Here is a 12,662-nt window from a genome sequence, read left to right as displayed (position 1 = left end):
CCCGCTACTAAAATAACAAAAATCCTAAATTATACATTTAAATGTAAATGCATACTGTTTCTTAAATGCTTCCAAGATACCACAAGAGAGAAGGAATTCTTAGGCAATAAATAAAAGAAAAGAAAAGAATAGAAAAGAATCAAGATCTCAAGGAATTAAAGGGACTACTGAAGTCTCCTTTTATCTTAAGGGCATTTGCCAAACTTGAGGTCTGTAATACATATAAAACCTCAAGATACAGACACTGATGGTAAAAAGATGAGATGTCTTCCCCTACCAAGACAAATGCAATATAGTTATACTAACACTAGACGAATTATGATTTTTTTCAAAAAGCTTCACTACCTACAAATTTTAATTCATAAAAATAAAAGTCTAAAATCACCAATAAATATAGAAATTTTAAACTTAATAAGAAACTAATCATGTAGCCTCAAAATATGTAGGTAAAATTGACATATCTTCAAGAAGAAAATGACAATTCATTATCATACTGAGAAATTATAACACATCCCTCAGTTAAGTTAGTACAAACAGAATTAAGAATATACCAGAAGATACCAAAAGACTTCCACAATATGATTAACACACTTAGCCTACTGATATATAGAATATTCCATAGAATTATTTCCAAGTGCACATGGAACATTTACAAATACTAATAGTATGCAATTATAACAAAATCTCAGGGTTATTTATAGCCTTAAATGCTTGTACTAGAAATAGAAAAAGCTACATTTAATGAACAAAGTATTTAAAGACAAAAAAAAAAATCAGCAAAGTAAACCTGAGAAGAGCAGTAGAAAGGAAATAATAAATGCTAAGTATCAAAATTAATAAAATGGAAAATAGGTACGCAACAGAAAGAATCAACAAAGCCAAAGTTGGTTCTTTAAAAAAAAAAACTTAAAACAGGAGAATCTCAGAGAAACTGGCAAAGGGAACACAAAACATAAAAGAGTTCAGGAAATTTTAAAAAAGGAGAGATTCACAGATATTGTAGACACTGAAAAGTTTTAAGTTATGGGCACCTGGGTGGCTCAGTCTTAAGTATCTGCCTTCAGCTCAGGACATGATCCCAGGGTCCTAGGAGCTAGTCCCACATCAGGCTCCCTGTCTAGAGTGAGCAGGGGGTGAGGGTTGTCTGCTTCTCCCTCTATGCCTCCCCCCTGCTGTGATCTCTCTCTCTCCCTTTCTTGCTCTTATTCTCCCTCAAATAAAAAATAAAATCCTTAAAAAAATTAAAATAAATTTTAAGAAAATTTGTATGTTATGAAAAACTTTAGTCTATAAATTTTAAATATTAGATGAAATACATTATCAGAAAGCATTATTTTACTAAAACTAGACACTGCCCCACCCAAAGAATTAGAAAACCTAATTCTATGATCATTAAAGAAACCGAAGGTCAAAAGTATTCCCACAAAGAAAACCTGGAGCCCAGATATCTTCAATCATGAGCTCTACCATACATTAAGGAACAGATCATTCTAATTTTAGAGGTATTATACAAGTTTGTAAGGCTACAAAAGAATTTTTAAACTTCAGCACTATTAATATTTTTAGCCAAATAATCCTTTGTTGTGGTGTGCTGTCCTGTGCATTTGAGAATACTTAGCAGTACCCTGACTTTTACCCACTAGATGTCAATAGCATCCCCCTACAACTGTGACAATAAAAAATTTCCCAGATATTCCCAAATGGTCCTTGGGAAGAAAACATCAATCTCAGTTAAGAAGTACTGATACCTGGCAAGAAGGTATGTGAATTAAAAATTAGAGTCTAATATGACTCACAAACATAGCTACAATTATTTAAAATGTCATATTATTAAACTGAATACAACATATAAAAGAGATAAAAATTATGACCGCATTGGATTATCATAATAACTAAAGAATCAACATCAGAAATTAGTATGAATCACTGCATATACAATTAAAGAAAAATAATCACAGGATCATTTTACTAAAGATTAGGAGAACATTTAATAAAATTCAAAATATACTCTTGATGAAAAATATATACTGATTAACTATAAAGTGAAGGAAATTTTGTGCCCCCAACATAGGCACCTTTAAAAAAAAAAGAAAATAACTAAATAAAAAATAATCTTGAAGTAAATGTAACAATTAAAGTTTCTGTGTTTAAAATATTTCCTTTCAGGAAAGTTCCATATGCCTTTTATTACCACCTCTATTTAGTTAGCATAGTGATGCATTTAAAGAAAAATTAAAAGACATGAAATTTGGAAAGGACAGAAAAAAATATCATACCAAATCCAAAAGAAACCATAAATAAAATATTGGCAGTGGTAGGACAGTTTAACAAGATTGCTGCACACTAAATTATTCCACGAGACAATAAATTAAACTTCTATACACCAAAAACAAATAGCTAAAAAAATGAAAAACAAAATCTCAAAGCCAATGTTTACAATAGCCTCAAAAACAGAAATTACCTAGAAACAGATCTACAAAATAGTTTGCAAATCCTATATGGAGAATATTATGAAACATGATTCAGAGATACTGAAGAAGGACTGGGAAAGGAGATTCTATGTTCCTGGATTCAGGATTAGGAGACTAAGTATGATAAAGATGTCAGTCCTTCCTCAAGCTGGTAGATATGTTCAAGGTAACCTCAATCTAACTGCCAACAGATTTTACTGTTGGAACTAAACAGGTGGATTCTGTGTTTGCAAGGACAAAGATAAAGAATAGCCAAAACATTCTGAAGAAATGGATCGACGATGGAAGACTCATCTTATTACACATCAAGACTTATTATAAAGTGGTAGTAAATAAGGCACTGTGGAACTGATGGACAGACAAGTAGATCAATGGAACAATACAGAGTGTCCATAAACAGAATGACGTAAAATATGGACATTGATGGGCTATATGACAGAGGGTGCAATGCAGCTATACAGAGAAAGGGTAGAGTACATAATAAATGGTGCTGGGACAATTGGTTACCTGGTGGAATAAAATACATTTAGATCTTTTCTTCCCACAATAGATAAAATTCAATTAGAAAAGGAAGATTTCAACTTAAAAGACAAAACTCCAAAGACTTTAGAAGAGAATGGAGGAGAGTATCTTCATTATCTGGGATTCAGATGTTCATTACACAAGACAAAATGCAATGACCATAAAGGCAAAAATTGATTAATTCATAAGAATCAAAGTTAAGATTCTCTACATTTCAACAGACACCACAGACTAAGGGGAAAGAAAAAAAAAGTGTCTAACTGACAAAGGACAGTATCTGTAACATATAAAGACATTTTATGAATCAATAAGAAAGAGGTAAATAAGCCGATGGATAAATAGAAGCAAAGTTGTTGAGACAATTTACAAAGGAAGAAATCCAAAGAAATATTAACATATGAAAAAAAATCAGTTCACAGTATTTGGGGAAATGCAAATTAAACCCTCAGTGAGACACAATTACACAATCACCAGGCTGTCAAAAATTATAAAGTCTGACAACACGTAAGTATCAAACTAGGATGGGCTAGGCTAAGCAGTAACTTTTTTTTTTAATCATCTGGTTTTAAACAATAAAAGATGATTTCTCAATCACAAGCTAAGGCCAACACAGGAGGCTGACAGGAGATTGTGCACATAATAACTTGGGGACAAGGCTAAAAGAAGTCTCACCATTTTATGACACTGCCATCTGGAATTGCTACAGCAGGGAAGGAACGTGGAAAATTACCTAAAAGGATGTAAATTCTTCCACCCAGAAATGAACCTTATTGTCCAAAGCAAAGGCAAACTAAGTCACTTGATTTTGGCTACCTTAAAAGAGGTGAGGAAGTGTAATCAGCTTTATTGTTCCTCAAGAAAGAAATGAAGTGAAAATCCTGACAGGCACTAATAATTTCTCTGAAATCAAGTGATGGCTTGCACATGCATCAGTGGGAACTGTCACACGGTGCTGGAAGAGGTATATATTGGCAAAACCAATGTGGCCAAAGTTTGATGTTGCCTAGTAAAGGGAACATGCCACTTCGCTGCAATCCCACAATCCTGGCCCTGGGCATATACTTGGGTCATTATCAGTATACATCACACGTGTACCTGGAGAAATTGGAAAGATTCTACAGAATCTTTATTCACAACAACAAACTTTTAGGAATAATCAAAAATCCATCCACAATATAACAGGTAACAAACTGTAAAGTATTCACACAAACAGATTCTATAAAGTATTGAAAACGAATGATGGAAGCCACTCAAATCAATATGAATAAATATAGTAAATATAATATTGAGGAAATAAACAATACAACATAATTTCATTTCATTAACTTTGTAACAGGCAAAACTGTACTATATATACACACATACACACCTATGTATATATATTTGTATAAAAGTATCAGGGATATATATGCATATTGATACTTTAAAATATATACATAATACTTAAGTGCATATGTGTGTGTGTTTGTGTGTGTATGAATTCATTTGTACATATTCTCCTAGGTGAAAAAGCTATCCCAGAAAAGCAAAGAATAATCATCACAAAGGTCAGGGTAACAGTTACCCCTGGAGTAGAAGTAGGAGGAGGCACTTAGCACACAGGCGGCTTCTTGGATACTGTCTGTGGTTTTTTTCTTACCTGGGGGTTGTTATAAAGGTTCTTGTTTCATCCTTCATGCGGTTTCTCTGTCCATCTGTATTTATGGAAAAAGAAAGTAAGACAAATACACTTAAATAACATAATAAAACATTTTAAAATAGAGAAAAAACATCCCAGCAAGAAGAGACACTCGGCAATAAGTTATAAATAATACCAAACTAGAATACAGTCAATGAATCCAAAAATGTCAGAGGAGGATGGAGTGACTATGGGCTGCAATGGTCAGATGCAATGGACAGATTACTGAAGGAGTCAGGACTGGATTTTGGAATCGAAGGATACAATTCCATTAAGTGGGGAAGGAGGAAGACCTTACTAAATGAAATTGGCCTAAGAAGGAAGAGACCAAAAGAGAATTTAGAGGATGGTGCACAAGCAACACAGGTTTAAGTAGTGGTTTTATACAGAGTGGTGGCTCTGACTTGCTTTCCATTGGTCTATTGGTTCATTTCTCAGGAAGGTATATATAAAGGTAGCACAGAGGCAATTGCAAAAGTCTGTGCATTTTTCACTTAATTATCAAAAAAAAATGATAAAAAATTTTAGGTACAGTCTACTCATATGCCAAATATGCAGGAGATGGGGAAAAAAAAAAAAACAACCCTGGAGGATTTCCAAGAAAGAAAAGAGAACTTCTGGGCCTTTCTGAAATCTTTGAAATCATATCATGGAAATGATCACCCAGATCAATGATTGATGCAACGGCAGTATAGACAATGCTGGTACATGAGCTGTTTGTTACTGGTACAACGAAACAAGCTACAGCACCTGGGTGGCTCAGTCAGTGAAGGTTCAAATCTTGATTTTTTTTTCTTGGTTTTGCTTCTTTTTTTTTTTTAATTTATTTCATTTTATTTTATTTCTTTTCAGTGTTCCAGAATTCATTGTTTATGTACCACTTCGAATCCTCCATACAATACACGTCCTCCATAATAACCACCACCAGGCTCACCCAACCAAATCTTGATTTTTGCGCAGGTCATGATCTCAGGGTCCTGAGATCAAGCCCTGCACTGGACTCTGCCCTCAGAAGGAGTCTGCTGGAAATTCTCTCTCTTTCTGCCCCTCCCCCTGCTCATGTCCTCTCTCTCAAAATAAATAAAATCTTTAAAAAAAAGATACTGTTCTATCAGTTTGATAGAGTAATCTTACATTTGTTGAATAAAATTTTAAAACAAGGATCTGTATTGATATGCCAGTCTTCATTGAAAAATATATGACATACAACATTATGTACACATAAGGTGCATACCAGGTTAATTTGATACATTTATATATTGTATTATGATTGCTACTGTAGAGATAATGAGTACCTCTATCAAGTTGAATATGTCTTGTATGTTTTTTTTATTCTTTTTATCTCTATAGGAATTTAAGCACTGATGAGAGGAAATTTTTTTTAATGAAAGAGCTCCTCACCACAGATAATTTGAGAAATACTAATACCTCACTTATCTATATATGAGGTTTACACTTAGAAATACCTGGATGTCTGCATTAAGCTGAGGGAAAAAAAAATGAATCTTATTTTTTGTAGTATTTCTACTAGTCTGTAGAGTGATATCACCTTTTAGGAAGTGGAAAGTTTAATTTATTCCCACAGTATATGCTGGGAGAATGCCTTTCTCTGTCCCCACCTCCATGTCACATATCATCAAATTTCTTTCCACCCACTCAAAATAAAGGTCATCTAACAAATTCTTTCAGCTCTCTCTAAACTCCTAAACTTTCACCATTCCTGTTTTCTCTGAATCTCAGCACCTATCCATGGATATAAGAGAGAACAAGAGAATTGGTAAGTCATTTGATTTTGATCTTGTCATATCCCTGCTCTCAAGTTTGGGGGTTTTCCTCATTATTCTCAGCAATTTCTTTTAGCACCAAAGCACTTTCACATGGCCTCTTCCTTCCACATTCATTGTCACTGTCCTATTTCAGGATGTCATTATGTCTACCTCAATCATCTACAATAACCACCAATGTGAAGCCCAGCCCACAGAACCTTCTACTATACTTTATCCCACTTGCAACTGTCAGTTGTATTTTCCTGAAGTGAAAATGTGAAAATTTTCGCTCTGGAACTCAAAACTCTTCAGGGCTGCCTACTGAAAAAGAGCCTGCGACATTCTCCACACCATGACCTCAACTGGCCTTACAAATATGACCTTCCACTGTTCTTCATAACCTAATTTATGATGCTCTCAACAACGTGAATGCAGTTCTCAAACACAATGTAACCTGTGAAGCCTTTCCTACAGTCCTCAGGAGAAGACGCCACCCCTCCCACCCTTTAACAGCCATAGTCTCCTTCTTTCCCTCATCATACTCGGCTAGATCAGTTACTCATCTTCCCCTACAATATGTTAGAGTTACCAGTCTTCTAGCACACTGGAATTTAATGCCTCAGGGAAGGTGTTAATATTCTCATGGTATCTGTGACGGAGGTTCCATGAACAGGAATCTCCTGTGGATAACTGAATTCCCCACTACACAGGAGACAGACTTAAGCCTGCTCTCACTTGTAACTACCTTTCCACTGCTGTTGACCATTTACACATTTTCAAAATTATTAGTCCCACATATTGACTTAAATGTGTTTCTCATGTCTTTGCTCATACTGCTTTCTTTAGTTAGAAAATGCTTTCAAGGTACCTTGTGTGTGAAAATCCCACTTTTCCTTTAATGGCTTGTATAAAATTCCAACACTGCCATCTTCCATATTTTGAGAGTAAGAAGTGATTTCTCCTCCTACAGTAACTTATTTTTCTTATGTACATTATATCCCCATGACTTATTCGTTTTATAAGTGGAAATTTTTACCTCTTCACCCCCTTCACCCATTATACCCCACCTCCCTCCTCCACCTCAGGCAACTACCAATCTGTTCTCTCTATCCCTGAATTCAGGGTTTTATTAGACTTTTTTATTTCTAATTTGGCAAATTCATACTGAACTGATGCATGGTATTAGATAGATCTTTTTTTCAAAGTCACTCTAGAGCATTATGTTCATCATTTATTATAATTTGAAATGTCTGTGACGCGTCTGCCATCTAATCGATGGGAGAGGCATATGCTGTGGTAGCTGGGAGCATGCACTGTAGACCCAATTGCCTGGGTTTACATCTCCCTTCAGCTATTTATTCTTAACATGAAAAAGTGTCTTATTTTTTATGTGCCTCAGCTTTCCCTATCTGTAAGGTGAAAATATTAATTGTATGTACTTCATACAATTCATGTGAAGAATGCATGACCCAATACAAGGAAGCACCTAGAACAGGGTCTAGTCTGTGGCAAGTGCTCAGAAAATACCACCTTGCATTATTTATCCTGGAGAATAAAGGTTTTGGTGTAATTGGGTTTTTTGTTGCTGTTCTTCTATGCAAGCGTACTACCTATGTGTATTTAGTACACATAGTATATTAGTTTAGTATATTAGCTCTGGCACACGTACTACCATTAGCCAAGTGAACACAATAAAGCTTATATTCTGATAGACATATCTGAGCTTGTTACTTGCCTCAGTTCCCTACCATTCCTCACCATTTAAACCAAAGAGGCTCTACTATTTCTAAGGTCATGATAATTCCAGCCTGGCTTTAGTCCCATCTCCCCACTAAGAAAAATATGGAGTGAACTTGAAGTTCTATGGAAGTTAGTCTGACCTAGAAGAAAGCCCAGAGTTTTTGAAATACGCAAGTCCTTAGTTCATTGTTTGGGTCCACCACTTACCAGATGGCTGACTCTGAGCCCACTAACTTTTCTGAGCTTCAGTTTCCTACTCTTTAAAATCTGTATAATATCCACCACTGAGGATCACCGTGTAAATCAATTGAAATAAATATTTAAAATGCTTTGCATATAGTTACATACCCAATAAAAGCAAGCTATTATGGTTTTTATGGAAGTGTATATATTTCTTATAGACATCAGGGACTTTTATAATAAAACATCCTAGAATGCCTACCCCATGATCCTGTTCCACTAAAATTAGATTTAATTACTTAAATTTAATGTATTAGAAGTACAGTAGGTAATCTTAAAAACCAAAAAAATTATGGGCTTTTTAATAGATAACATTTAATAATCCTTAATGAGGCTTAAATATATAAACTAATATCTTTTTTTTTAAGATTTATTTATCTACTTGACAGCGAGAGAGAGAGATCACAAGTAGGCAGAGAGGCAGGCAGAGAGAGAGAGAGGGAAGCAGGCTCCCTGCCGAGCAGAGAGCCCGATGCGGGACTCGATCCCAGGACCCGGAGATCATGACCTGAGCCGAAGGCAGCAGCTTAACCCACTGAGCCACCCAGGCGCCCTAAACTAATATCTTAATATAAACTCTCTTTTCTCATAAAACAAAATTGGGATTCATATCTGTAAAGAAAAGTCATGTTTTTACGTTAATTCCTTTTCCAAGTCCTCTCCTCATCAATACCAGTATTCCCAACTAGACCTATTCTTTTTTTTTCCCCATTTTATTTATTTTTTTTCAGCATAACAGTATTCATTGTTTTTGCACAACACCCAGTGCTCCATGCAAAATGTGCCCTCCCTATTACCCACCACCTGTTCCCCCAACCTCCCACCCCTGACCCTTCAAAACCCTCAGGTTGTTTTTCAGAGTCCATAGTCTCTTATGGTTCGCCTCCCCTCCCCAATGTCCATAGCCCCCTCCCCCTCTCCCAATCCCACCTCCCCCCAGCAACCCCCAGTTTGTTTTGTGAGATTAAGAGTCATTTATGGTTTGTCTCCCTCCCAATCCCATCTTGGTTCATAGGAGAAGAATAAACCAACTAGACCTATTCTTAAGTCCAGAAGAAGCAAACCTTTCCCCAACTGCAAGCCCATGTGGAAATGTACGGAAGAGAGGGCAGTTATGCTATAGGGTGTCAAAACTAATAGGTTCTTAGTCCCTGTTTTCGTCCTTTCTCTCTTCTGGTATTTCTCCAAGTGGTGTCTATTGTGAGAAGTGCCATTCTGTCACCACACTTAGAACAAATTAAAGAGTTCTTAATGTGCTTAAGAAACACATCGAACAGGGGAACCTACATGGTGCATTCAGTTAAGCATCTGACTTAAGTAATTTTATCCAATAATTTATTATCGAGGAACGCACTGTCCAAAATGGTAGCTACTAGCCACAGTGGCTAGTGGGCAGTGGTGTGTTGTTGAATATTTAACAATCAGCTACCCGCCTACCCCTCACCCTGCCAAACTGCAATGGTTGATGTTATCTGTGGAATGAATATTCCCCCAGTGCCCAATTTTAATCTGCGAATCAACCAGGTCATGAAATTCTGAAAATTTAACAATTGGCTCTGGCAATCTAGTGCAAGCTAGCTCCAGCAAGCCACCAAGGTAGCTAGTCCAAATTGAGATTTTTTTTTTCAAGATTTCATTTATTTATTTGACAGAGAGAGAAATCACAAGTAGGCAGAGAGGAGACAGGCAGAGAGAGAGGGGGAAGCAGGCTCCCCTCTGGACAGAGAGCACTATGTGGGACTTGATCCCAGGACCCTGAGATCATGACCTGAGCCAAAAGCAGAGGCTTAACCCACTGAGCCACCCAGGAGCTCCGAGATGTGTTTTTAAGTGGAAATGCACACTCTATTTTTAAGAGAGTAAAAAGAAAAAGAATGTAAAATATCCTAATAGTTTTATACTAGATACACTGAAATAATATTTTAGATACATGGAGGGAAATAAACTATATTATTAAAATTACAGTTATTTCCTTTTTAAAATGTGGTTTCCGAAAATGTAAATGGGTATGTGGCTTGGCTCACATTCTATTCCCACTGAGTGACAGTGATCCAAGGAAATATTTTTTAAACAAATTAACATATTTACCTTTTAAGTTGTATTTTATTGATTCATATCGTTTGCTTAGTTGCATTTGACAAACACTTGGTTCCAACTGAATTTCTGAAATCCTAACCTGATTAACTCAGAAAATGATTTGGAATGGTCTTGTGATATATTCCACTTTACTGACTCACCTGCATAAAAAGCCCACAAAATAACAAAAAAAACCCCTTTGAACACACACACATACACACACACCTTTTACTACTTCTCAGATGCCATTAGTACTAAATGGCACTTGGAAACATTTTATCTCTGACACATCTAATAAGGATGGGGTCAGTGAGAAAATTTTAAATGTATAAGGTGATCAAATTGCATAACCCTGAGCACATCTGTAAGAAATAATGGGTGAGGCAAACTGAAAACTGTAGACCATCGGCTGACTTCAGGGACATGTAGGTTTTATTGAGTCCTGTAATTTCCCAGTGGTTCGCTGAATACACTGCATCGCAATACGAAGAGTCTTTGCACCTCAGTGAGCTAAGAGATGGGCTCGAAGGAATGATAGTGCAGCCTCACATGTGAGCTGCACCTTAATAAAGGAAGGGAAGGGAAGAGGGACCAGGACACAAAAGGATGGCTTCAGGTCTCAAAGTCACAACCGGCAGATCACATAGGTGCTTTCCTGGGTTACCACGCCCTACCAAGCTCGTCAGAAAACATTTCTCGTAACCCTGTCCAACACAAAAAAGTAGAAGGGTTTCACTTCTCAAAATTATAAATCCCAGATTCACGAGGCCTTTCTCACTAAGACATCTGTAGCATCTGGTAAGTCACTGTAAATCACTTTTTTATTATGCTGATATGCATACAATGATGGCCATCTTTACAGAACGCTGTTGTAAAAGGACGAGTACTAGAGCTTCACACTAGGTATAATACAGTGGAAGGCAGGAAGGTGTCATGCCAGGGCAGGAACAGTCTAGACTGGACATCAGAAATCTTCCGTTCCAGTTCTGATTTTCTCCCTAACTCTGTTTAACCCTGGCCACTCCATTTAGCCACTAGACTTTTTATCTGCAAAACAGAGATAATAGTAGATGTCTTCTGGGTTGATTGTGAGCTTGAGTTAAGCAACAGCATAAACAATTTTATACAGAGTATTATTATTAAACAGCTTTAGGGAGCAATTATGTGTCACCAAAGAAGAGTTAAAGATGGTAACTTCCTGAGAAAAATCCATCAAGATATGTTCAGATAAATAATTTATTCAGGGGGTGCCTGGGTGGCTCAGTGGGTTGAGGCCTCTGCCTTCAGCTCAGGTCATGATCTCAGAGTCCTGGGATCTAGCCCCACATCGGGCTCTCTGCTTCCCCTTCTCTCTCCACCTGCCTCTCTGCCTACTTGTGATCTCTCTCTCTGTCAAATAAATAAATAAAATCTTTAAAATAATAATAATTTATTCAGTAAGGCTGTCTAAAATTGGGAGTTCTCTGCCAAGTGTTGAGGAAGCTTTTTTAAAAGTTACCTCCCCGGCTCGTCAGAGTTTAGTTTGGAAACTGTGAAGAAACACGTAAACAGAGGGCAATTCTGAGAAACAACTTAAACAACAGGATGTTAGTGGGAATTAGCTGAGTTCTCTTGGCACTTTTGTTGTAAGAGACCAGACTAGGTGTTACTCTGCGTAGGTTTAAGGAAGCAGGTAAGTTGTAGGCAGAGGCTTAGAAAATGTTTGGATTTAGCTGGGAAGAGGAAGGCACAATAAAGAAATTGGAGTAGACAGAGCCAGAAATACAGATTAGAGAGCTAGGAAAAAGTCACAGAATGTTCAGAAGTTAGGCATGGAAGATTTTGACCATTGAGGAGGGTCTAGAATGTCAAGCCGAACAATTTGGCTTCAGTCAGCCTACTCTGTGGAGAATTACTGAAGTTTCTGAGTTGAGTCATATTTTTAGTAAATGAAAAACCATGATCCCTAGAGCCTAACATTCCAGAGCTGGGAAAGCCCTCTATAAAAACTCTCTGTTTCTCCATCTTCATCTGTAAAATGGAAGCCCCTCATTTTAGGATTTTGTTAAGGATTGTAGATTTAAAAACTAAAATTGCCTGTCATATACATAGACCTTCAACATATAGCAATGTTTATTTTGCATTGAAACAGAGTTTTACATTTAAGGAAAAAAAAAAAAAAGATTTCCT

The 12,662-nt window shown here is 36.5% G+C and overlaps 1 long non-coding RNA gene across 1 annotated transcript in view; it reads right to left on the bottom strand.

Moving 5' to 3' along the window:
- Nucleotides 1-4,683, bottom strand: part of LOC123954719 — a 108,516-nt gene extending 103,833 nt beyond the window's left edge. Inside the window, exon 1 of the long non-coding RNA XR_006821117.1 lies at nucleotides 4,633-4,683. This is a non-coding gene — a long non-coding RNA (uncharacterized LOC123954719). The remainder of the gene's footprint in view (nucleotides 1-4,632) is intronic.
- Nucleotides 4,684-12,662: the final 7,979 nt, after the last annotated feature.

Source organism: Meles meles, chromosome 12 (assembly GCF_922984935.1).
Source record: "Meles meles chromosome 12, mMelMel3.1 paternal haplotype, whole genome shotgun sequence".
NCBI lineage: Eukaryota > Metazoa > Chordata > Mammalia > Carnivora > Mustelidae > Meles > Meles meles.
The sequence above is the reverse complement of the archived record's forward strand: the minus strand, read 5'-3'. Positions and strand labels throughout refer to the sequence as shown.